This window comes from Scylla paramamosain, unplaced genomic scaffold (assembly GCF_035594125.1).
Source record: "Scylla paramamosain isolate STU-SP2022 unplaced genomic scaffold, ASM3559412v1 Contig59, whole genome shotgun sequence".
Taxonomy (NCBI): Eukaryota; Metazoa; Arthropoda; class Malacostraca; order Decapoda; family Portunidae; genus Scylla; species Scylla paramamosain.
In genome coordinates, this window is record NW_026973724.1 from 47,800 (window position 1) to 75,000 (window position 27,201).

Genomic DNA, 27,201 nt, shown 5'->3' on the forward strand with positions numbered 1-27,201 from the left:
GCCTGGAGATCTTGTACAAGGCTCAAGTTCGTTCCTCTCTGGAGTACTTGTGCCTTGCTTGGGGAGGAGCGGCGAGCAGGCATCTTTCCCTCCTGGGCAGGGTACAGGCTCGGGCAGTGAGGCTCATGAAGGACAGTGGGGACAGAAACGAGCCAAAGCTTCACTCCCTTCAACGTCGCAGGGATGTAGCGGGCCTCGCTGTGATAACAAAATACAGCAACAGCGAATACCACATCTCCAAGCTCTCCGCCAGCCCCTGTGGTGGGCACAAGTGACCACCCGGGCTGTCACTTTAATGCCTGCTGAATTATTTCAGTGTCAATGCCGTACTTGGCACCATCAACGCCAGTACGTCCATCATTACGGTAAACTATGGAACACCTTAATTGCTGCACAGATAGACTTCAGTAAAATGAATTTGCAGCAATTCAAGGAATGTGTGAATGTCTGGTTGCCATAAACACCAGAGTAACAATTGTTAGTAACATTTTGAGTTAGGCTTTTAGATAGGAAACACTAAAAATTTTCCCTTTAGCCTGTAAAAGTGCTACATTATATGTAAAAATATTTTGTAACATACTCTTTAACTATGTATTGATTTGTGTAAAAAAAAAAAAAGAGAGAGAGAGAGAGAGAGAGAGAGAGAGAGAGAGAGAGAGAGAGAGAGAGAGAGAGAGAGAGAGAGAGAGAGAGAGCTTTTCTTTAATTTCCATCCTGAAGTGCGATAGTTTACCTTCTTTATTTGGTTTATTTTGTCGTGTGTTATTCATTTATGCAGCAAGTCTTAATCTGTCTGTGTGTCTGGTTGTCTGTCTGTCATTCGGTGTGTACATGTCTCTCAGGTGTTTCCTTTGCTTGTCTGTTTTTTTTTTTTTTTTTTTATATGTCTTCTCTTCTTGTTCTCTTAATTGTTTCTTCCTTTCTATTTTTGTTTCCTTCCTGTTCATCACCTGTCCTTTGTCTTTCTGTTTGTCTGCCTGTCTGTCTGTCTGTCTGTTTGTATATAAGTTAATTCGTTTGCTAATCTATCTAATCTCTCTCTCTCTCTCTCTCTCTCTCTCTCTCTCTCTCTCTCTCTCTCTCTCTCTCTCTCTCTCTCTCTCTCTCTCTCTCTCTCATTTGGGGATTAAGTGAAAAGTTAAGATAAGAAGATTCCCGAGTCTTACTTAATTGTGTTTTAATTCCCCAAATCTTTATGTTCGCACTTAACGGTGATTTCTATGGAGATGAAGCGCAGAGAGAGAGAGAGAGAGAGAGAGAGAGAGAGAGAGAGAGAGAGAGAGAGAGAGAGAGAGAGAGAGAGTACTGACTTTAGCGCTGCAACAATGAGGTTAAATTTCGCCGGAGAGAAAGGAAGAAAGAAAGAAAGAAAGAAAGAAAGGAAGTAATAAGAGAAGGAAGGAAGGAAGGAAGGAAATAAGGAAGGAGGGAAGGAAGAAAGATAAGAAAAAGCATCGAAAAGAATTAACTATGGAGGAAAGGGAGAAGAGATGGAACAAGAGAAGGGAAGAAGAAGAGGAGGAACAGGAAGAGGAAGGGAATGGGGAAGAGAAGGAGGAGGAGGAGAAGGAAAATTACGAAAGAAATAGAAAAGTGTGTAATCAAATAAGAGAAGGAAAAGGAGGAGGAGAATAAAAATAACAAGAAGGAAGACTTAAAACAATATAGAAGAAAATGCGAATACTAAATACACACACAGAGAGAGAGAGAGAGAGAGAGAGAGAGAGAGAGAGAGAGAGAGAGAGAGAGAGAGAGAGAGAGAGAGAGAGAGAGAGAGTCGGAATGCCTGCCTAGCGCTCTGAAATCTGTGGCAATAGGAGAGAGGGGAAGTGGTTGTGGTATTACCACTATTAGCAGAGAGGTGCCAGCAGCAGCAGCAGCAGCAGCAGCAGCAGTATTAGTAGTGGTAGTAGTGGTGGTGATAGTGGTGGTATTAAGCAATACTTACAATTGTATTTGTGTAGTGGTGGTGGTAGTAGTAGTAGTAGTAGTAGTAGTAGTAGTAGTGCTAGTAGTAGAAAGAGAAGAAGGAAGACGAAAAGAGGAGATAAAACGAGAGAGAGAGAGAGAGAGAGAGAGAGAGAGAGAGAGAGAGAGAGAGAGAGAGAGAGAGAGAGAGAGAGAGAGAGAGAGAGAGAGAATTATTATTATTATTATTATTATTATTATTATTATTATTGTATTAGTAGCAGCAGCAGAAGAAGCAACAACAGCAACAACGATATAAAGAACAATATCAATAATAACAACGCATCCCTTCACCTTCCACACACACACACACACACACACACACACACACACACACAGCGTCAGTTGGGGAGACTTTCATGGAGGTGAACTTGAAACACCCCGGCAGGAACAACAGAAAAGTGGTGAGTGGAACGCCTTGCTTGTTTTCACGAGTTTTTCTTTTTTTTTTTCTTTTTTTTCTGTGCTTTGATAACTTTTTTTTACTCTCTTTCTTTCTTTCTTTTATTAAGGGGGATGTCTTTGTTATTTTTCGATTATATTTTTGTTATGTTTTGTTTCTATTTTAACCATTTTTTTCTCTTCTTTTTTTTGTTATTTATCTTTTCTTTAATTTTCTGTTACCTCTCTTGTTACCTCCTTTATTGAACTTCGTCACCTTATTCATGTCGCCTTTCACAATTCACTTCCCTCTCTATCACCTCAAATTTACGTTCATGTTTCCACTTTCTTATCCTCGCATTTTTTTTTTTTCTTATTTCCTTGTACTTTCATTCAGTGTTTGTTATCCTTCATATTATCCATTTATCCAGCTATTTATTTTATTTTCTTATTCAATGAAACAAAATACGTACGTTTATGTGTACGTATGTGCGTGTACGTGTTTGATCACTGTTTCGTAAAAATATCACGAAATTTAGTTTGTGTATTATTGTTACTTACTTTTGATTACTTTTTGTTGATATTACTGTTTGCAGTGCGCATGTCGCGTTTTGTTTGTTTCTTACTTCACCCCGGCGCCAGCAGCCAGCACCCAGCAGCCGCCACGCAGGTCAGTTGTCTGTGGTGGCTGCTTCCGACAGGGCGTGTGTGGTGTGGCGGCCGTGTGACATGGCCCATGTTGGTTCCCTGCTGTTCCTTGGTATGTCATGTAAAGTGGAGCTTTGTGTACAGGTGCAATACAGACACGTGATTTGTAGGTTGTATTGTTTTGTTCCATACGGCAGATCCGGATACGTGTTTGGTATTGCTCCAGCCGTTCCGTGAAAATTTGTTTGATTGTTGTTCGCAGCTGTGGGTGGTCTGCTGCGTGTGTGTGTGTGTGTGTGTGTGTGTGTTAACACGTTGTGCCAGGCGCTGAGCTTGCGGGGAAGCTGTGTACCATGCCTGTGTGATGTGCCCAGGACTGTGGGCTATTTACCGCTGCTTGGTCAATATTGTAAGTGAATATTTGTTAGGTTAGATAATTTTTATGAACTTTCTAGTTTGATGGCTGAACATTTAGCATTGTATGAGTTTGGATACTTTGAATTTGTGGTGTTATGCTCTGTGATGTTGTGTTAGTTAGGTAATTGTTCTCAGGTTGGATCGACTTAGTAAAATAAGTTGAATGCAACGTTCGACCTTCTCTACCCAGCGGTTTTGACGAAACAATCATGTACGCATTGAGTCTGTGCACGTGTCCAGACGCGGCAGCACAATTGGTCCGTGTACGTAAACCCTGTAGGTGTGGACGCAGATGAGAAATTCTTCCAGTCCAGGTGTGTACGGCGGGTTACACGTGGAATCCATACTTCATAGAGAGAAGGAAGGAAATGAGGAAAAGATTGAAAGGAAAAGAGAGAAAGAAGGATTAAAGAGAGAGAGAGAGAGAGAGAGAGAGAGAGAGAGAGAGAGAGAGAGAGAGAGAGAGTTACAGCAATACTGATGTTAGCTAGGTAAGGTGGTAGACAGATAGATAGATAGATAGATGTATAGATAGATAAGCTAGATAAGGTGGGAGACACAGATAGATAGATAGATGTATAGATAAATAGATGGATAGATAGATAAAAAATGTCACCTTTTCTCATCTCCCATATTTTTCTCCCTTCTTTCTTCACCTTCTTCCTCTTCCACCTTATTCCCTTTCATTTACCTTTTCCTCCTCCTCCTCCTCCGGGCCTACCTTCATGATGGACATGCGCGAGGTGTTAGGGGCGTCCAAGTGGTTCCTAGCAGCTGATCTCCAGACGGTGACCTTGTCCAGTCACCAGCAGTGCGTGACCTTCGTGGTGCACTTCATGGGTGAGTGAGTGGGTGGGGTAGTGGAGGGAGGGAATAAGAGATTTTTGTTTTCTTTAGTCAGTCCTTCAGTTCGTTTATTGGTCAGTTTTCTTTGATTATCTTCTTTCAATATTCCTTTTTTTATATATTCCGATAATTCATTCTTTTATATTTTACTTTTCCCTCATTCATTTGTTTCTCATTTCAGCCCTTTAGCCTATTTTTTTCTTTTCCTTTTTCATGTTTCTCATTTCTATCTCCCTTCGTCTATCGTTTCCTTTCTCTCATTTCTCATCCAATCACCTCCTTTCGTCTATTTCTTTTCTCTCTCCTTATCAGTCATATTTAAGTCTTTCTTCCTCTTTTGTCCCTCTCCTTGTTTCATCTCATCGGTCACGCTGAGTCCTCATTTGTGTCGCTATTCTCAGTCTCCCCTCATTCCATCTCTTCTTCTCATCATCTCATCAACTTCTCTCCTCCTTTTACTTCATAATTGCATCACACTAATAAAGTTTCCTTTCATTTAGTTTACTCATTTTCCTTCCTCCCATACCCCCTCACACACACCTTCCCCTCCCATACACCCTCACACACGCCTTCCCCTCACCCTTCTCCTCTCCTGACGCAGGCCCCAGCGCAGGTCGTCTTGAGCTGGACTTATCCCGCGTGCTGGCTGGCCGCAATCTGGACCCCCCCACCATCATCATCAGGGGCGTGTCCTGACCCGGACCGCCCCAAGAAGCTGCCCTACAGGACCTGCGGGAGCCTGGAGGAGGAGACACTGCTGGAGGAGTATAAGAGCGAGTCTTGGGGATGGGAAGGGAGAGGAGAGTACAAGGTGTAAGGGTAGATGGGAGCACTGGAAAGGGGAGGGGAGGGGAGGTGAGTATGGCAGTTGGGGGGAGGAAGGGCAAGAAAATGGAAGGGAAGGAGAAAAAGGAAAAAGGAAATGAAAGGGAGGGAAAGTAGGAGGGTGGTGGCAGGGGATATGGGTGGTGTTTGGGTATTTAGTTCAGAGGTTTAGGCTGTTTGCTCAGCGTTTGTTTCCTTTAGGCATCTCAAATGTTCCTTTGCAGAGCACATCCCCAATCCCTTTGCAGAGGTTTCCTTTTGGTATCTCAAATGTTCTTTTGCAGAACATATCCCCAATCCCTTTGCAGAGGTTTCCTTTAGGCATCTCAAATGTTCCTTTGCAGAACATATCCCCAATCCCTTTGCATCCCCAATCCCTTTGCAGAGGTTTCTTCTTATCAGGTTTTTTCTTTTGCGGCCAACACCCCGTGGGATCTCAAGGGCGGTGTTGCCGGAGCTGGCCTCGCCTCCGCCCTGCTGCTGCCTCTGCTTCACCTCATCGCCTGCGATAAACCCATCAACATCAAGGCATCTTGGTTTTCGCGTCCATCCCCGCCCCCTAGTTCCTCTCACCCTGCATAGGGGGCCTGTACATTATGTAGATAGGAGGCTATAATTGTGTGAAATTATAGATATATTATGCAATAATTATCTTTATGCATATATATAAAATGCAATAATGTTCGTTATGCATATATACAAAATACAATAATAGTGTTCGTTTCCCTTTCCTGGATGTGAATACGATGCCAGCTGTGGGGAGTGGATAGAGAGGTTGGCGAGTGCCAGAGTGTGGAAGCTTAAACTTTTCAACAAAACCACTTTTACTCAAAACGTGCAGTTACTCGTTTCGCTTACAAAATACCTCGAAGACTCTCCGGAGAAACACCACGACCATTTTCAGATATGAGCAAACTTAGTTTTTTTTTATTAAAAACTATACATATATTTTTTATTAAAAACTATTTTTTTTATTTAAAAAAAAATTAACTAAAAATAATATATATTTGGGAGCCTCTCGTACATCATTAACCGGCGGCGCGCCAGCCCACGAGTCGCTCACACGGCTGCTTTGTTACAGCAATGCAGGGGAATGCCGCCGCCAGTCTGCAGCGTCACCACTCATCTGTGCAGGACAGACGAGATGGATTTGAACTGGAAACAAACGAATTTAAAAAGACGGATTTTTACTATTTGATAACCAAACATCAGAATTAAACGATTTTAAAAAGTTCTTAACCGAGAACAACGTTCAATTGAAACAATATTTGAATTGAGCCACTCGCCCAGCCAGACACCCCCGGCGCGTCACAGGCAGAGAGGAGGGCGCTCAGGGCAGGCTAGCACCTATGATGGCAAGCTGGAGCGACCTGCCAGAGCACAGCCTTCACCTTGTTGCTGGGGTGCGTGGGTCTTCAGGCCGCCAATAGGGAGCGCCGGCTGGCTGTGGCACGCGTGGAGCGCCTTGTGAAGCAGCGGAGCGAGGCGGCGGCACGTGGCTGGGATGACCTAACAGTAAATACACTTAGCACAATCAATTAGTAAATAAATCAATGAGTACAGACAGTAAAGACTTCAATTAAGCGACGCAAACAAACTAGGTCGTCACTCGACACATTTGTACAAAAATATTTACGCTAACCTAAATCCAAAATGACGAAAATGCAAGACGCCTGAATACCAATCAGTTACATAAGGACCAATACAAACACCTCAATATTGGGCTTTCTATAACTCCAAATGCTCATTACAATAAACGAGCCGTTACAAGTTAAAAGATTACACCAGTAAAATATTACACCTCGTTAAAAGATTACAGGTCACCTGGTAGTGGCTCCGTGTGTCGTGGGAGTGTCATGTCACTGAAGAGCAGGGCAAGGAGGGCGAGGGAAAGTGAATGATCTGAAGGTAATTACACTGAACACAGGATAACTTTGTACTCAGTGTTGGGTGTTCATGTTCCTGCTGCTGCCACTTCAACCCCGGAGAGACCTGACATGTCCTGAATCAGCAGAGCGTTACAGTATGACGCTAGGAGATTGTCACGCACCTGTCGACTGTCAACGCGACAAATGAGGGACAGGAACATCAAACACGGAGCACCAATAAAGCTGGATTCATTATACTTTCATTTTCACCTTTCCTCGCCCTCACCCAGCTCTTGCAGATACATCAAGCCCACCGCAACACAACACAACCACCGCCACCAAGAACACACCATCATCCACTAGCAAACAGAATAATCACAAAACAACACTGACCTTACCTGGGCGGCGGACGGAGGTAGAGAGAGCGACGCGGCTAGAGCCAGGCGTTAGTTCACGTCTGCTGAAGCTTCGTAACTTTCTCGCTATCTCGAACGCTTCAATGTCTTGTTTTTTTTGTTTTTTCATATCAGAGGGACACCGGGCTGAGGCAACAAAAGGGAAGAAAAGAAAATACCTCCACTACTTTTAACAAACCCGAGCTAAAGTTATTTGGTTTTCCAAGGATGTTTTCGTGACTTTAGTGATTGAAATTATGATTAGTGAGGTGACGAGTTTTGCAAGGGTATTTTCATGGTTTATTGGCAATTTCCTTTGATTTACTGGAAGTTATCGTGGTTTTACGAATGTTTTAGCAGGGTATAGTACAAACTGTTAGGGATTTACAAGTGTGTTTCCTTGGGTGATAGTTTTACAGCCTGTAGTGAAAGTCAACGAAGTGATAATGGCACTATCATGACTCAGTGATGGTTTGGTGAGGATCCTGCGTCATTAATGAGAACACCCATGAGAACCTGACTAATCACCTCTGGCATTTGTTAACAGTCCTGGTGAAAGAACCAAGAGCTTAACAATACGAACAAGATACAAATGGAGAACACAAACCAGAATACATCAACAATTACAAGCAGATTAATTTAACGAGGTAGTTTGAGGAAATATTTTATCCGCATGGCAAAGACTAACTATCTTTGTCCTTATTTTGAGATGAAGTGCTTAAGAATACAAGAATACAAACAAGATACAAATGAAGGATGCAGACCAGAATACGTCAACCATTACAAGCAGTTTAATACAACGAGATAGTTAAGGAATATATTAATCCACACGGTGGAGACAAACGAACCAGGTTGTTAGCGCTGAGTCATTAGGTAGTTTTAAGAGATTATACGAATTTATGGACAGGGATGATAGGTGGAAATACGCAGGCATGTTTGAAATATGGACCACCGCGTGTAGGCCTATTATTTTCTTGCACCAGCCCTTATTTTCTTACATTCTTACTTTAGCTCTTAATATGAAATCAATTATTCTTCAACTTCCCTACTCCACAATTAAAAATGCGCATGACAAACAGTATAATTAGCATATTTAGGTCATAAATATTGGTGGTAGTGGTGATGGTGGTGGTGACGAAAAACAGAATGGATAGAATTAGAGCTCACCTGTCACCTGGGGGCACTGATGTGATTCCAGGGATGCTGCAGGTGTGAGATGTAGATGTAGGTGTGGATGTGTAAGGCTTGGATGGTGTGAGAGATGAGGGATGCTGTGTGGAGGAGTGAAGGATGGGGAGGCAGGCTGTGTGCAGTGAGAGATGAGGAGGGAAGCTGAGTGAAAGATGAGGGAAAAGGCTGACTAAAGGAGTCAAGGATAAGGGGGCAGGCTGTGTGGAGTGAAGGATGAGGGGGGAGGCTGTGTGGATTGAGAGATGAGGAGGGAAGCTGAGTGAAAGATGAGGGAAGAGGCTGACTGAAGGATGAGGGGGCAGGCTGTGTGGAGTGAAGGATGAGGGGGCAGGCTGTGTGGATTGAGAGATGAGGAGGGAAACTGAGTGAAAGACGAGGGAAGAGGCTGAGTGAAGGATGAGGGGGCAGGCTGTGTGGAGTGAAGGATACTGTGTGGAGTGAAAGATGAGGGGGAATGCTGAGTGTGAAGACCTGGAGATGCTGTGAGTAGGTGAAGGAAGGCAAGATAAGAATGAATGCTGAATATCTGAGAATACCTGAAGTGTGTGTGTGTGAGTTTGAGTGTTATTTATAAGTGGAGGAAGACACAAAAAAAGAAAAACAGTCAACACATGGAGAAACTGAGTGTGGAGTAACATAAGGATGTACAAAAGGGAAGCTGCAAGGAGCCATCAGGCCTACACATGGTAGTCACTGGGAAGGAAGGCATGGCAAGGACAAGCATCACAGAAAGAAACCACATCCACCGTCACAAAAACTGGAACTGACTCGTAAACTGTCCAACACAAAGAAAAAAAAAAAGACAAACAAAATAACAATAAAAAATAAATAAATAAATAAAGTGACATCTTGACCCCAAAAGCTGATAAATACACTAGAAGGAGAGAGAGTTTACAGTCAGTTTGCATACATTTATTAAGACAACACAAGGAATGATGGTCCAGCTTAATCAAACCTTCCTACTGTCTTAACACCAATCTGTACACATACTTGTGGTGAAAATACACATCCTTATCTCCTGTAACATACATATCATTCTTAACACATTGTACCCACTACTACACATCCTACCTAATGCATCCTTCACACACTAGCTTCCTTCCAAATCACCCTTAACCATCCTGACACAGTGTACAGGATATCCTCAGCCTCTCCTACACATCCTTCACACACTAATCTGCCGTCCTACATATCCTTTGCCTCTCCCACACACTCCTGTATTTCAAATTTCCTTTCTTGCAAAATCTACTGACAAAACTAACATATTTATACTTTTTGGAATGGTTGTGAGTTTTTTTTATCATTAGTTTGTGCAATGGGGCCTGTTCTCTCTCTCTCTCTCTCTCTCTCTCTCTCTCTCAAGTACAACAGGAATGAGATGCAATCATACAAAAAACATTGGAATAATACCCTTAAAAATAACAAGAATCACATCTTAGTACTAATCTTCCAGTAGTGAACAAGATAGTAGCAGTAGTAAAAATAAAAGATGCTTGAATGAAGTACAAATCCCTCACACACACACACACACACACACACACACACACACACACACACACACACACACACACACATACACACACACACACATCTATCTATCCATCTCTACACCAACCGAGCTCTCCCACATATGGAGCAGCCCAGACAAAGTACCACATACAAACCTAACCCACACACTTCACACTCTCCTCCCCCACGCCACACCCCTGCCCCTGCCTCGGCCCTTGGCTGCCTGCCCTGGGCCTTCCCCTGGGCTGTGCTGGATGCTGGAGTGGGTGCTGGGGGTGGGTGAAGGCTTGGGTGCAGGTGTGGGTGTGTCCTCAGGTGCAGGTGTGGGCTCATTCTGGGAGGAGCTGGAACAAAACACACAGGTGCATTAGACACACACAGGTGACAAGTGACAGGTGTGTGTGTGTTTGTGTGTGTGTGTGTGTGTGTGTGTGTGTGTGTGTGTGTGCGTGCGTGCGTGCGTGCGTGCGTGCACGCACGCACACACACACACACACACACACACACACACACACACACACACACACACACACACACACACACACACCTCAACAAATACAGTGACTAATATTTTTAACTTTTGGGGTGAATATTCTCAGCAAATACAGTGACTAATATCTTGGGGTGGAAATCAAGAGTAAAAACTGCTATTTTCTTTTGCCATACAAGCAGAAGAGTTGTGGCAGGTCTTGGCCCACTCACACCCTGAACAGGACAAGGATGACAACAGGAAGTATAAACTGATTAACTGTGAAATTAATGTACCAAAGCAAAAAATCTAACACATTACTTCTATATTTTTTTTTGTTTACAATGGAATAAAAAAAAAAAAAAAAAAAAAAAAAAAATATATATATATATATATATATATATATATATATATATATATATATATATATATATATATATATATATATATATATATATATACATATATATATATATATATATATATATATATATATATATATATATATATATATATATATATATATATATATATATAATTATGTAATATAAAAAAAACACCACTATAATTTTTCACATTTATAATGATCTATAGAATGAAAAAAAAAAAAAAAAACTTTATATTTTCTAGTTTACGACATAAAATTTAAAGAAACAATAATTTCTCCTCCATTTTCTAGGTTACACTGATACATCAACTCAAAACACATTATTTTTTTTCTCTACTTTACACAAATTAATCTAAACTAAACAACAATCCCTTTCTTTTACAGCTTTGTACTGCTTTACATTCCAGTTCATTATAAATCTCTCTCTCTCTCTCTTCTAGCCTTTTTTCCATTCATATATAAACTCAAACCAAACTTATTTCTTCTGAACTAAAAAAAATTGCTATATATCCCACCATTATATTCATCTCTTATATTCTTTCTAATTAACAAAGATACATCCCCCCAGCACACACACACACACACACACTAACCCCACTGTTCTATATATTCCAAAACACCACATTTTTTTTTTTTTTCCATTTCACTTATTCATCTTTTATCATTTTATCTACAGATTAGCAACTCAATTTCACTTCCTCATTATCCTTCCCAGACAAAACATCCTTCACCACATCCAACTGGCATCCTATGACCCTCCTGCCTGGCTCCTGTCTTGTCCTCAATTTCATTTCCTCATTATCCTTCCCAGACAAAACATCCTTCACCACATCTAACTGGCATCCTATGACCATCCTACCTGGCTCCTGTCTTGTCCTCAGGTGTTGCAGAAGTTAAATAATTGATATTCAAAATATCATCAGACTGATGATACAGTCTTATCCTCGGTTTCACACCACCAGCACCACCACCACCACCACCACTTGTCTTAACCTCCTTAGCTCCTATTTTCTTCTTAGCCGGCAACGTTTTCTTCATCTTGTACCCCAGTCCTGTTGCTCTACCCCGCCCCCGCCCCGGCCGCCCTGGTACAAAGCCCCCCACCACACCCCAGGAGTGTGCAGGGCCAATGTTAGGGTCGCGCCAGGGCAGTTAGCATGGGGGCATCCGGGGGGTGGGTAGGATGCCACAGCCAGACCCATAGTACTGGTCGTCCTGTTGGTAAAGTGTTGGAGTTAGTGTTGTTACTACTACTACTACTGCTGCTACTATTACTACTACTACTACTGCTACTGTTGCTGTTGTTGTTGTTGTTGATGCTATATTAGTTTGGTGCTTTTTGTTTTATATAGTGAATTGTTATGGTTCTACTTCTGTTATTATGACCACGGTGTTCCTAATACTACTACTGCTGCTGCTACTGGTCCTGCCAATAAGTTTTATATATGGATTTAATCTTTCTTTTATACAGTTAAATAACATCCTGCTATCACTACTATTACCATTACTACTTTGACCAAGCTACTTCTACTACTGGTATTACTTCTACTATTGCTACTACTTCTAATAATACAACTAGATATTTTACTGCTATCTCTACTATGATCAAACTATCACTACTACTACTTCTACTAGTACTGCTGTTACTCATCCAGTCCATCCTCCTCTTCTGTCTGCCTTCCCAGTCCCTGTCTTGACCACTGTGCCTCTTCTTTCTGTGAGGAGACAGAGTTACAACCCACACACCCAAGGAACCTGACCCAGCCTATGCAAGACGACCTCTGTTAGCTGAGAGGAGAGGGAAAGAAGGAAACAGATGCACAAGAGGAAAGAAAACCAGAAACATTTAGGCTGATGCAAAGATATGGTTTGAAAAGTAATAATGAACAGGATATATCGTGATGCAATGCCATTTTCATTCTGACTCGTTGTTTGTTGAGAAAAACCAAGAAAACATTCAATTCTTCCTTAAAGTTGTGAAAATGAAAAAAAGAATAAATAAATAAATAAATAAAACTAAATAAAAAATAAAGAAATAGACAGAATATCAATGAATAAAAAAATATACCTTGATACTTAAATAAGATCATCAAACAGACCCACAATTACCATAACATCACCTACAACGACCAAGCTTAACCCCCAACCTTTATGCAACACACTCCAAGGCACCAACACCCAACACACCACCACCTCCACACCCACACTGGTCAACACCCTAACACTGACTGCCCCCCACACACACACACTTACATAACACACTCTAGGCCACCCCCCACTCCCCCTCCAGACTTACATTAGTCACCACAGCATTGAGAATATTAAGTGCCACTTCGGACTCCAGGTTATCCATACGCCATGATGTCCGGAGCAGCGGCCGTCCCCTGCAGCATAAGGCCGGCCACCCTGCCACTCCCCGGCACCATCTCCCCCTCCCATGGTTTCGCCATCAGCCCCCTCCCCTGTGACCGCCCCCCAACTGCTGCTCCTGTCACATGAGTACTCCTGTGATGACCTGAAAAGGAGGAGGTTTTTAATGACTTAATAATAATAATAATAATAATAATAATAATAATAATAATAATAATAATAATAATAATAATAATAATAATAAATAAAAGGTTTGGGAAGTTTTGAATCATTGAACATAAAGAAATTGTCTCCTGTTGTCTTTTATGAATTTTCTTTACTTTTTTGTCTTATTTTGTTGATTTTAAGCCTTTTTTTTTCTTGCTGGTTATTTGATTATTTTTTGGATAATGATGAAACAGCACTAGTGTTTTTGATGTTTGCGTTAGGTTAAGATTAATTCTGTTCATTAGTCTCAGTGCCGGTCCCTTCATTCTGTACGTAACAACTTGATAAGGCATCACACTCTGCCCAGAAACAAGCAGTCAGTGTCTGGAAATTACTAAGCAAGGATTACCACCTTATTCCCAAAACTCTCATTACTTTTCACCATATTTATTGAGTTTTTAAGCAATTATTCTACTTTCCTTTGCTGGTTATTTGATTTTTTTACATGACCACCTTAGCTGTACCTACCGCCGCCGTAGGAGTCACCATACTGCCGGCCGTACCCCTCACTGACCCAGCGGCGTGACTCTCAGCCTAAGCACCCATCAGACTCATCCTGCCTCACTCACTCCTGCAAAGAAAATAAAGATAAAAAATAACAATAATCATCTTCCTGCCTTTTCTTTCCTTGCATCTAAAATTACTAAACCACTTGGGGAAGATGACTGTTAGCAAGGCGCTAAATAATGCGTCACGGCAGCAGGGAGGTGGGTGTGGTGGCGTGTGGGTGTGGTGGCGTGTGGGTGGTGTTGGTCTGAGCGTTGTGGGGTGGTGCTGGGAGTCCTTGCTGAATGGTGTTATGTATTCTTATTCACACTTATGTTTCTTTCCTTTTCGTTGTGACAGCTATATCAAGCTTAGGGTGTTCTGTGGGGACTTCCGAGGCTTAAGGTAACTGTGTCCTGTCCTCTGATGGTGAAATATACGTCTGTGCTGTACAATAGTTCTTGAAATGCCCTTGCCTGTCACTCCACTACTACGCCGCGCCCTTCAAGTCACCTCCAACAATACAATAAATAAAATACAATTAAACATTCCGGAACTGACGAAGGTACTGAAGGAACCTCTATAATTGGACTTTTCTCATATCCAAGGCATGTTTCTTATATAATTCTCCACTAGCCTATAAGGTATAATTCATCTCTCACTTCACACTTACTCAGGGACAGTAATTACCTTCTATTTGAGCTGTAATCGTGGAATTCTCCCGGCCCCAGCAAGCAATGCAAACATCAACAATGGCTGCCAGTTCATATAACCGTCCTGCAAAGGGTACTGTTTTCGTCTATATATTAAATCTCTCTTTTAAACTTAGAAATTTTCTTTTTTAGCCATTAAAAATTATGAATGCTATTAATAAGTAAAGAAATATTAGGTTTATAGCTATTTCATGACTTTGCTTTGAGCCTAAATCATCTCTTTCTCTTACATATTCATCTAAGTGATACAAAATTCCAGTCCTTTTAGTAATGACTCCATTTACTAGGCATAGATATTTTTTACAGCAGCGGAAAGAGGGTGGCCAACTCGGACTATATATTAATAACAGAGCTGTGTAAGATGATGGAACGGGTAATATTGAACAGGCTTATATATATAAGGTGGGCCATGTACTCTCTGGCAATGTACATGGCTTCCTAAAAAGTCATTCCACAAGTCATTGTTTTGTTGGGTGATTTATAAATAAGGATGCTACCTGCAGAGCTTTCGTTAATCTTAAGGGTGCCTTCGACAGGGCCAACAAAGATGTTATTGTTGCGCCCATCCCTCACTCCGGGCGGGCGTGTTATCCACACGGGTATAGGTAGAGCAGCGGAGTCACACTCTGAACGCCGGGACAAGGCGCACACACACACACACACACACACACACACACGAGGCCAGGCCACAAGGGAAAAACACGGGCACTATTTCCTAAGTTTATTGACAAATCCTCCGCAAGTACACTGCTTTACAAGTTCACAGGGGCACCACAAGTCTCCCAGGGCACGTCAGGCACTCAACAGGCAGGCACACGTTGGCTTCCTCTCCGGCCACGCGTCTACGCTCTCTCTCTGTTCCCGCCTCTCCCAGTGCTACCACCTCCCACAGTGCTGCCACCCGCACCAATACCCCTGGTGTAACATTATTATGAATTCATTTTCAAAGGTGTCAAAGGTAGATATTTAGGATGGATCAGGGACTATTTGTACAACAGAACAGCACAGGTTTGGTTTCAAGGTGCAGTCTCCTCTGAGGAAGTCTTTGAGCTTGGAACACCACAGGGTGGAGTCCTTAGTCCAATGCTTTTCAATGCTTTAATGGACAAAATTGCGCGTTGTTCCTTCCCACAGGGCACCCAGGTCCTCATCTATGCTGACGACATGCTCCTCCAATGCGCCACACCCAGGACTCTCCAGTCAGCTCTGTCACAACTAGCAGCATTGTGTGTTCAAATGGGACTTGTAATTAATGAATGTAAAACCAAATTTCAAGCCAAAGGGAAGGTCTCTCGACCGCCCACTGTAAATAATGTTCCCATCCCTGGAGTTCATACACACAAGTACCTGGGTGTACAGCTGAGTTTCAGGAAGTCACTCCACGCTGTACACTATGTTCGAGACCTCTGTCTGCCACGGCTAGTGCCACTTCGGCTACTAGCAAACATGGACCTGGGGACTGGCATTCCAGTTCTAAGGATGTTCTATATATCTGTCGTACGGTCCATCATTGACTACGCAGCTCCTATTTTAATACAGTTTAGTGCCACCCAGCTCTGTCCCCCTGGAGCTTGTTCAGAATGAAGCCATGAGAATAATTTTGGGATGCCCCAGGACTGCAAGGACTGAGGTCCTCAGAGCTGAACTGCACCTGCCGAGTATTATGTGTAGGATATAGGAAATTACTTGTCGTAATGTTGGTCGGATGCTATGCACGGGCTCCGACTCTCTGAAGGGATCACTGACCCCCTGTATCGTGATCCACGGACTCCTACAACTCCATACCTCAGGAAGATCTTGGGAGTTCTTACAAGTGTAGGTATAGCCGAGGCCTGTATTAACGTTGTTATGTCACCGCTCCAACCCTCACCGTGTCAGTGTTGATATTCACTCACTGCATCAGCCCAAGAAGGACTGGCTCCCTCATGTGCTGCAAGACATGTTCATGACTAAATTGTCCAAGTACCCCCACGTTCAGGCTATTCATGTTTATTGTGATGGTTCAGTCAATCCGCGACTACATTTCTGCCAATCACCACACTGACACTGAGGTTTCCAGGCGGCTCCCTGCACACATGTCCTCCACTAGGGCAGAACTGTATGCTGTTCTGGAGGCGCTCCATATTGTGGCGCCTCTCCGTAAGGATATATTCTTCTTTGTTGACAGTCAGGCTGCACTGTATGCTCTCCAGTCTACCTCCCCCCATGGACTGTGATCTAGTTAATAAATGTCTTGATCTCATCCACACCCTAGAAGGTGCTGGTGCCACGGTTCACTTCACCTGGATACCCTCTCATGTGGGTATCCCGCTTAATGATAAGGCAGACCGCCTTGCTCAATGTGCTTTTCAGGACGACACAGTGGACCCTGGCGCTGAGTACACTCTGGGCTATATTAAGAGTAGCATTAAGGACTTTGTACATAGTAGCATTAGTGATCAGTTGTACATAGTAGCATTAGTGATCAGTTGTACATAGTAGCATTAGTGATCAGTTGTACATAGTAGCATTAGTGATCAGTTGGAGCTTTGTTTCCATAGGCAGTAGTCTTCTCTATGTACGTGTCTCCCAGAGCTGCGCTTACACCTATGGGAGACACACTGCATCACACGACAGGGTGGCAATGAGGCTCAAATTAGGCTATAAATACTTTTGGAAAGTCAGTGCTTCTCCTGGCGTGTGCTGTGTGCTGTGTGCTGCACCAAGGGGACACACTCTGCGTCATTATGTCACAGAATGTCCTCTCATTGGTAAATTTAGGCTGCGAGGTCAACATGACTTGTATAGCCTCATTGACCATTTCATAGACTCAGCCACTCTCAGGGAAATACTCAATGAATATCCTACGTTTGGTCCCAGACTGTAGGATATTTTTACAATAAGGTGTACAATATCTGTATTTATTTATTTAATTGTATTTTTGTAGTGTATACTATCTATTTTTATATTTTTGATACTTTACCTTTACCTCTGGAGCCTTTGGGAAGCAGGAGTGTTTCACAGTACTCCGCACCTCTCCCCCATCTGTCTCTCTCTCTCTCTCTCTCTCTCTCTCTCTCTCTCTCTCTCTCTCTCTCTCTCTCTCTCTCTCTCTCTCTCTTGGAAAAAAAAAAGTGGTATTAGATTATCGCACGAGGAGGAGGAAAAAAGAGAAGAAAATAAACACAAAGAAGCAATAAACCAAAAAAGAAAACAAAGCCAGCATCTTTCCTTCTTTAATTTGAATTTCTTTACTTCGTAATTTTCTTATCTGGCGCAGTCCTTATATATGCATTAATTTCACTAGTACAACATTAATGAAGAGGAGGAGGAGGGGGAACAATCATATGCATTTCATAGCTAGAACCTTAACTTTCCTTCCTCCTCTCTTTTATTTAATCATTCTTTTCACTAATAAGGAGAAGGAGCAGATAAACATGAAAGTAGGAAGAATAATGGCGTTCGGTAATAAGGAGAGTCTGCTTCCTCCCCTCTTTCTTCACATTTCATTCCTCCTTTCCTTATTTGATAATTTCCTTTGCTAACGCAGAAGGAAAAAGAGGAGAAGGAGTTAAACATGAAAAAAGAAGAAAAAAGAGGCGTGTGTTTTGTCCTTTCTTTCTTTACTTCATTCTTTCCTCCCCTGCCTGGCGCCTCTCTCTCTCTCTTATAGGTGCGGGCGGTGCTGCCTGTGGAGGAGGGCGCAGCTGTGTACCACTGTGAGGCGCAGCTGGACGGCAGAACCATTGTGACTCACTGCTTGGAGAAGAACAAGGTATTAGGCTTATCCCCTATGCTATTTTTAGTGTTTTTTAATAATATTTAACATGCTATCATTTTTTTTTATATCAATATATCAACCTGCCATTTTTGCTGCTTTGAACGTTTTGCAGCGGCGCCTGTGCTAAATGTGTGTGTGCCTTATTTCCTCCTATTTTTTTTTAACATTGAGACTTTTTTTTTATATCTAACGAAGGCAAAGTGTTTACCATTAGCGTATATATGAGTAGACTCACAAGAAAATAATAATAAACTGGGTAGGTACTTGACATTGCCCACAGGGAGAGACTGCCACGTGTAGGCCTGACAGCTTCCACCACTAACTCATTTTCCTGCTGTAAGCCCTACACACTGGTTCCCTTTCCTCACACAGGCAGAGAAGGTGTACAAGGAGGCTTTGAAAGAGGGGAAGACTGCCCTCATGACACGAGAAGACCCTGACTCAAGCGACATTCTCACGCTTAACCTCGGCAACTTTCCTGCGGGTTCGTGGTTGTGGTGGTGGTTGTGGTTGTGGTGGTGGTGGTGGTGGTGGTGTGTGTGTGTGTGTGTGTGTGTGTGTGTGTGTTTGAGAGAGAGAAAGAGAGAGCTTACTGTCACCCGTACCTCTCCTTGCCTCACCCTTACCTCACCCTGTCTACAGAAATATCTAAAAACATTGTAGGTATGAGGAAAATAGCATTATAAAGGTTGCTGCCAACCTACCTCAGCCTTCCTCACCTTGCTCCACCCATACCTTAGCTTCCTCACCCTACCTTATGCTGCCTCGCCCTGACCCACCCATACCTCACCCTCTCTCACCCCGCCCGCTTCTGCTGCAGGAACGAGGGCCAAGGTACCCTTCGTCTGGTGATGGAGTTGAGGGTTGAGACAGACGGCATCATCAGCTTTGTTTTGCCCACAGTACGAGTACTCAACCCGCGCTACACCCCTGCTGACCACCCTCGCAGGCAAGGTAGGTCAGCTGAGGTCACAGGTCGTGTCAGCTCAAGGGAGTGTGTGGTGGGTTTGAAATGCACTAAAACACTTGTAGTTGTTATTGATTGTTATATTCCAGATTATACCAGATTGGTTTGGGGCGAGGAGAATTCGCTGAAACACTTAGAATGCATTCACTTTTTATTTTTCTATTACCTACACTAGCAAAACACATGTAATTGTTATTTTCCATTACCTAAAGCTTCAAAACATGTAATTGTTATTTTTCTATGATTTACCTCAACAAAACACATGTAATTGTTATTTTCCATTACCTAAAGCTTCAAAACATGTAATTGTTACTTTTCTATTACTTACCTCAACAAAACACATGTAATTGTTATTTTCCATTACCTAAAGCTTCGAAACACATGTACAGTGGAACCTTGGTTTTTTAACTTAATTCGTCTATGAAAGCTGTTCTAACTCGGAAATGTTCAGAAATCAAAACTATTTTCCCCACAGGAATCAAAGTAAAAATGGATTAATCCGTTCCCGCACACCGTCGCAGCAGCTCAGGACAAGGCCTGGATTTTTTTTTTTTACCCGGTCCACTTTTTTTTGGGGGGGATTTATTGTTTTTATTTATTTATTTATTTTTATTCTTCATATTCATATGTAAATCAGTTTAAATAAGAAATTAAAAAATAATGTAGAGTGAAAGAAAAGGTGTGAAGTGTTTTCTTTTTTTCATGTAGGAGGGGCACCGGTAAAGAGCAACAAAAATATAATAATTGAAAAAAAGAGAAGGCCACGCCACTGAAGTGACGTCCCCAGAGCTGAAAGCAGAAGACAAAAATTACAGGATAAGTGTCTTGAAACCTCCCTCTTGAAGGAATTCAAGTCATAGGAAAATGGAAATACAGAAGCAGGCAGGGAGTTCCAGAGTTTACCAGAGAAAGAGATGAATAATTGGGAATACTAGTTAACTCTTGCATTAGAGAGGTGGACAGAATAGGGGTGAGAGAAAGAAGAAAGTGTTGTGCAGTGAGGCCGTTGGAGGAGGAGAGGCATGCAGTTAGCAAGATCAGGAGAGCAGTTAACATGAAAATAGTGGTAGAAGACAGCAAGAAATGCAACATCAGCCAATCAGCTGCGAGCTTATAAACCCACCGAGGCTCCAGGAATCTAACTTAAGTGAACAGACTATAATCCAGTCATTCTGAAGCATCTTTACTGTACAACCATCTCTTATCTTTAACCACTTTGCTCTGGATGCTTAAAAACACACGTTGTTCATATACGGCGCAGGCCTGCGAGCGGTAATTTATCTCATTTATAATACTATAATTCTCTCTCTCTCTCTCTCTCTCTCTCTCTCTCTCTCTCTCTCTCTCTCTCTCTCTCTCTCTCTCTCTCTCTCTCTCTCTCTCTCTCTCTCTCTCTCTATATATATATATATATATATATATATAAGAACATAGGAACATAAGAAATAAAGGAAGCTGCAAGAAGCCATCAGACCTACACGTGGCAGTCCCTGTATGAAATATACCTACCTATTTCCACCTATCATCCCCATCCATAAATCCGCCTAATCTTCTCTTATAGCTCCCTAATGTCTTAGCACTAACAACTTGATTACTGAGTCCGTTCCATTCATCTACCACTCTATTTGAGAACCAATTTCTTCCTATCTCTTTTTTAAACCTAAATTTTTCAAGCTTGAGCCCGTTATTTCTTGTTCTATCCTGGTTGCTGATCCTAAGAATTTTGCTTACGTCCCCCATGTTATAACCTTTATACCACTTAAAGACTTCTGTCAGGTCCCCTCTTAACCTACATCTATCTAAAGAATGTAAATTTAACAGCTTCAATCTCGCCTCGTAAGGAATACTCCTCATACCCTGTATCCTTTTAGTCAATGTCCTTTGTACTGATTCTAATAGATCTATAACCTTCTTGTAATATGGGGACCAAAACTGCACAACGTAGTCTAGATGAGGTCTGACCAGCGTCAATTATAACTTTAATATTACTTCAGGTCTTCTACTTTTAACACTCCTAAAAATGAATCCTAATACCCTATTTGCCCTGTTTCTGGCCTCTATGCATTGCTTTCTTAGACAGAGTTCAGAGCTAACTATAACTCCTAAATCTTTTTCGTACTTTTAACCTACTAGAGCTGAGTTGTTTATTGTGTAACTACTGTGTAGGTTTCCTCTACCTACGCTAAGTACATTGCATTTTTTTATGTTAAATTGCATTTGCCATCTGTCTGTCCATTCGTTCATCCTATCTAAATCTGCCTGCAAAGTGATGGCATCTGATTCTGACCTAACTAATCTACCTATCTTCGTGTCATCCACAAATTTACTAACATCACTACTAATTCCATTATCCAAGTCATTGATATATATATTAAAAACAACAATGGCCCAAATACTAATCCCTGTGGCACCCCACTAATTACATTACCCCACTCCCAGATTTGGAGCCGTTTATTACTACTCTCTGTCGTCTGTCGCTTAGCTATGACTTTATCCAGCCTAACACCCATCTATCCCACGTGCCCTAACCTTTCTCAGGAGCCTCTGATATCAATATTGATATCAATATTGATATCAATATTCTCGAAACTGCTATTCATATTCTGAAAAAAAAACAAAGATTCATTGGTTCATATTAATAGAATCATGAATCTCCAACGAGGTGTATAGACTATCATATTGTGTCTGTTTTCTGTCATTCACACCCTCTCTCTCTCTCTCTCTCTCTCTCTCTCTCTCTCTCTCTCTCTCTCTCTCTCGCGTCGTTTGTCACTGTATTAGGATAAGCTGCTAAATACTTATGTATAGTGTAGATAACAGCTTTAGTGCAGCCACTTCTTATGTACAGTTGATGCCATTACATGTAGTGAACATAACTCAGAGCGGTGAGCCTTGACTCTCTCCTGGCTGTGAGCTTGGAGTTGATCACGCACCAGTCCACCAATCAGAGGACACCTTAAATTTTATTTTGCAATAAAAGAAATTAGCAAAATTTGAGGGGGTAGGGGCGAGGTTTGAGAGGGTAGTAAGGAAGGGATGAAAATGGAAACCTGGAGCGCAGAAGAAATTTTGCCCGCACCAGCGGACGACGACATGGAACGCGCCGCCGAAGAAGACATGAAAGAAGAACGCGCCGTCAAATGCTGTGGCTTCCTGTACCTGCTGCGGCGACTCTTCCGCAGGAAGAAGAAAGCAGCAGTGCGGGAAGCAGCCAAGACCGACAACGTTAAGGAAAAAGTCATCGAAGACACAGAAGAAGAAACTATTGAAGAAGAGACAGTAACGCGCGCCATCGTACACGCAGAGGAAACGATGGAAGATGACGGAGATAACGGAAATGACGAAGAAAAAGACTTTGTAGCAGATCAAGAAATGAAAACCTGCGAAGATGAAGCATTAGTAGAAGCGGAAAACAAAGCAGAAAATAACGAAAGCGACGATGGGAAAGAAAAACCCACCCACACTAGTAAGAAGAAGCGTAAGAGAAAGAAGCGAAAAGTGAAGGTGGAGAAGGCGCCTCCGGTTAAGGCAGATGAGGACCTGGCGATGGGCGTGAAGCAGGTGTCCGGCGAGGCCTCAGAGGCCCCTAAGGCCTCTGAGGCCCCCGAGACTCCTGAAGCCACAGAAGGCGACTCGGAGGGCTGGACGGTGGTTGCCTGCAAAAAGAAAAGGCCCAGGAAGGTGAGGGTACAGCCTAGCCTGCCTAAGGAGACTGTGGCGGAGACCCCTGAGGACCCAGACCCCCCTAAGAGGGACTCAGAGGGCAAGGAGGTGGTGGGCCGCGGCAAGAACAGGCCCAAGAAGGTGAAGGCACCTAGCCTGCCTGAGGTGAAGGCCGCCATCGAGTCTCCTCGACGCCAGCAGCTCGAGGCGAAGAAAGGAAAGCAGCGGGCTGAGAGAGCCAAGCAGCAGCGTGCGCTGGACAGCGTGCGCCGCTCTTGGCAGGAGGAAGAGAAGGAGGCCACTCTCGCCGTAGCGCCCCACATGCGGCGCTACATCGTTGGCCCACGCGGCGCCACACTGCGGGAAGTGTGCCAAGAGTTCGCTGGCGTGCGAGTGTGTGTGCCGCCTCCCTCAGACACCCGCACCGCCACCATCAGGTTGTGCGGACCTGCCCGGAAGGTTCCCGCCGCCCTGGCGCGCCTCGAGGCCTTGCTCCGGCAGGCCGAGGTGATCGAGGCGCAAGTGGCGGTGACGCCACGCCAGCGGTGCCACGTGGTGGGTCCCGCCGGCGCGACTGTCAGGAGACTACTGCAGGAGTTCCCTGACGTGCAGGTGAGAGTGCCGCCAGCAACAGACAAGGTGTCTCGCACCGTGCTGCTGCGCGGCCCGCGCACCCAGGTGGCCGGCGCGGAGGCATTTGTCAGGGGCTGTCTGGAGGCCGCTGGCCGCACCGCCCACGCCGCTCACGCTGGCCACCGTCACGCCCACCACGCCCGCCGCCACGCCCACAATCTCGCCCATCAGTGAGGCGCCATTTAATAAATTAAATGATCTATTATTCTGTGTCTATTAATATGTATTTATGTGTGTGTGTGTGTGTGTGTGTGTGTGTGTGTGTGTGTGTGTGTGTGTGTGTGTGTGTGTGTCCTGATGAATGTGTACATGTATAGCCATATAGAAGGGCATCATAACATTGACAATATTCCAAGTTATGATGACATATGCATGAATATGTACCCATGACAATATTCCAAGTCATGATAAAATGTGTGTGAATATGTACCTATATGTTTTCCCATGTAGAAGGCCATCATAATATTGACAATGTTCCAAGTTATGATGAAATATGTGTGAATATGTATATAATATATGTATATAATATATGTATATAATATATGTATAGCCATGTAGAAGTCATATGTATGAATGCGTGTATGTATTGGCATAACTTATATAATATTCAAAGTCATGATTAATTTGCTTACGTGCGTTTGTGTGTGCGTGAGTACGTGCGCGGGTGCATATGTGGATTCTAACATGGACGAAAGGAGAAAGTGTGTGTGTGTGTGTGTGTGTGTGTGTGTGTGTGGAAGAGAAAATAAAAGAAAACGAACAAAAAAAGTCATCAGCGACCAAAAATAAGAATGAAGAAACTGAAGAAATAAAATCAGAAAATGAACAAAAAAAGTCATCAGCGACCAAAATCAAGAAAGAAGAAATTGAAGAAGAAATAAAATCAGAAAATGAACAAAAAAAGTCATCAGCGACCAAAATGAAGAGTGAAGAAGTCGAAGAAGAAATAAAATCAGAAAATGAACAAAAAAAGTCATCAGCGACCAAAATCAAGAAAGAAGAAATTGAAGAAGAAATAAAAGCAGAAAATGAACAAAAAAAGTCATCAGCGACCAAAATCAAGAATTAAGAAGAAATAAAAGCAGAAAATGAACAAAAAAAGTCATCAGCGACCAAAAACAAGAATGAAAAAGAAATAAAAGCAGAAAATGAACAAAAAAAGTCATCAGCGACCAAAAACAAGAATGAAGAAGAAATGAAAGCAGAAAATGAACAAAAAAAGTCATCAGCGACCAAAAACAAGAATGAAGAAGAAATAAAAGCAGAAAATGAACAAAAAAAGTCATCAGCGACCAAAGTTAATAATGAAGAAATTGAAAAAAAGAAACTAAAAGAATAAAATAAAAAAAAAAGTTATAATATTTCTAAGAAGCATACTACTTTTCATCTACCCCTTTTCACTCCCTGTTTCTTTTATTTACACCCAAGGAGGAGGAGGAAAAGAAAAAGCAAAAATGAACAAAAAAAGTCATCAGCGACCAAAAACAAGAATGAAGAAGAAATAAAAGCAGAAAATGAACAAAAAAGTCATCAGCGACGAAAAACAAGAATGAAGAAGAAATAAAAGCAGAAAATGAACAAAAAAGTCATCAGCGACCAAAAACAAGAATGAGGAAGAAATAAAAGCAGAAAATGAACAAAAAAAAGTCATCAGCGACCAAAATCAAGAAAGAAGAAGAAATAAAAGCAGAAAATTAACAAAAAAAGTCATCAGCGACCAAAATCAAGAAAGAAGAAATTGATAGTAAAGAAGAAACTAAAACAATAAAATCCAAAAAAAAGGAGGAAAAGAAAAAAAAACGTAAATGAACAAAAAGTCATCAGCGACCAAAGTTAATAATGAAGAAATTGAAAGTAAAAAAAACTAAAAACTGTGTGTGTTTGCTGATGCAAGATTGATAATTCACCATTAATGAAAAAAATGTCACCCCAGCTGTAATTTTGTAATGAATAATAAATGTGTCAATGATATAAGTCCTTTTTTTTTTTTTTACTGATATTGTTTACTTAAGATTTCCCTAAAATAAAATAAAAAAAAAATAACAAGGAGGGAAAAGAGAAGAATGACAGTAACGGTATAAGAATGACAGCGGTAGATAGTATGAAGGTGTGTCTTAGCGGCATGATAGAAGGAGCGGCATGATTAAGTAACCAGTGAGAGGGAAAGTATGGCACAGAATAAAGGAGATGGAGTTATATGTAGGGATGGAGGAAAAAGAGGAGGAAGAGGAGGAGAGAAGGGCGGTAATGACTTCCCCTGAGGACTGTAATGAGGGATCCCGGACCTTTGACTGTTGGAAAATTAAACTGTTAAATGAGTACTGAAAAAAAAAAGGCTTGTATTTGCTACTTGGTGGTGATTGGTGTATATATGTATGTATACTCAGCATTGAATACTTATGGTGTAAATGTTTATCTATCAGCGTGAAAAAAAAAGACAGTGGAAAAAAATGTTTTCAAAATTGTTAAATATAGAAATTTCTTTAAAACTTCTTTCTTTCAGTCAGTCTTTATATATATATATATATATATATATATATATATATATATATATATATATATATATATATATATATATATATATATATATATATATATATATATATATATTTTTTTTATAGATTCCTCTTTATATATATTTTTCACTACCTTATTATTAATATTTTTTTTTCACCTAAGACGCATGTTTCTTTTCGCTTGCCTTTTCTCTCCCCATTCCTTTTATTTAAACACGATTTTTTCTCTCACAGAATTCAGATTTTTTTATTTTATTTATATTCTATCATAATTTTTTTTGTATATATTTCACCTATATCCTGTTTCCATACTTTATACTATTCTACTTAAGCCATATATTTATTTTATTCGTCTTTTCTCTCCCTATTTCTTTTATTTACACAAAATTGGTTTACCCCTCACTTCAATAAAAGCCTTTTTTTAGTTTATCTTTTACCCTCAAATTTCTGTAAAGATTACACGATATACCTGCAACTTGTTTTCTATCTTATACTTTTTACTTAAGATTGATATTTCTTTTCGTCTGCCTTTTCTTCTCCCTTTCTTTTATTTACACCCACTTCTTTCTCCCTCGCTTCAATTGCAGTCCATGTTATTATATTTTTGTATAGATGTCGCTGTGTAGCACATGTATTTTCCTTCTCTACGTTATAATATTTTCAAGAAGCATACTACTTCTCGTCTCCCCTTTTCCCTCCCCGTTTCTTTTATTTACACCCAATTCTTTTCTCCTCACTTCCCTACCTCCCCACTCCTCCTGTAGCTGGAGTGGATTAGGGCCAGTTATGAGCTCGTGAGTGTTTTCATCATCACGGGTGGAGCTGAGCGGGAGCCAAAAGCTATCTCTAATTACTGTATCCTCCTCCTCCTTCTCATCCTCCTCCTCCTCCTCCTCCTCCTCATCCTCCTTCTCCTCCTCCTCCACCCCCGGGTTCTAATTGGCTCTCTTGGTGTCTTTGTTGACTCAAACTGCGATAATT

At 41.8% G+C, this 27,201-nt stretch overlaps 4 long non-coding RNA genes across 9 annotated transcripts in view; 1 reads left to right on the plus strand and 3 right to left on the minus strand.

The window, feature by feature from the left end:
• The first annotated feature begins 3,469 nt into the window (after positions 1-3,469).
• LOC135098392 (uncharacterized) lies at positions 3,470-6,056 on the plus strand. 2 transcript variants are annotated; one of them, XR_010266943.1, is made up of 3 exons: positions 3,470-3,728; positions 4,165-4,254; positions 4,862-6,056. It is a non-coding gene; the product is annotated as an uncharacterized LOC135098392 (long non-coding RNA). The 2 variants fall into 2 exon arrangements; XR_010266942.1 differs by lacking the exon at positions 3,470-3,728 and having other exon boundaries at positions 3,859-4,254.
• A 199-nt stretch (positions 6,057-6,255) lies between these two features.
• Positions 6,256-7,863, minus strand: LOC135098391 (uncharacterized). 3 transcript variants are annotated; one of them, XR_010266941.1, is made up of 2 exons: positions 7,352-7,863; positions 6,256-6,594 (listed from the first exon to the last, which is right to left on the minus strand). It is a non-coding gene; the product is annotated as an uncharacterized LOC135098391 (long non-coding RNA). The 3 variants fall into 3 exon arrangements; XR_010266939.1 differs by having other exon boundaries at positions 7,347-7,863; XR_010266940.1 differs by lacking the exon at positions 7,352-7,863 and adding an exon at positions 6,910-7,340.
• A 1,573-nt stretch (positions 7,864-9,436) lies between these two features.
• LOC135098385 (uncharacterized) lies at positions 9,437-15,193 on the minus strand. Of its 3 annotated transcripts, none has more exons than XR_010266928.1 (5): positions 15,179-15,193; positions 13,951-14,053; positions 13,202-13,420; positions 11,765-12,620; positions 9,437-10,392 (listed from the first exon to the last, which is right to left on the minus strand). It is a non-coding gene; the product is annotated as an uncharacterized LOC135098385 (long non-coding RNA). The 3 variants fall into 3 exon arrangements; XR_010266925.1 differs by lacking the exon at positions 15,179-15,193 and adding an exon at positions 14,659-14,810; XR_010266927.1 differs by lacking the exon at positions 15,179-15,193 and adding an exon at positions 14,659-14,810 and having other exon boundaries at positions 13,947-14,053.
• A 2,948-nt stretch (positions 15,194-18,141) lies between these two features.
• LOC135098397 (uncharacterized) overlaps positions 18,142-27,201 on the minus strand; it is a 43,510-nt gene continuing 34,450 nt past the window's right edge. The window contains exon 3 of the long non-coding RNA XR_010266952.1: positions 18,142-18,416. This is a non-coding gene — a long non-coding RNA (uncharacterized LOC135098397). The remainder of the gene's footprint in view (positions 18,417-27,201) is intronic.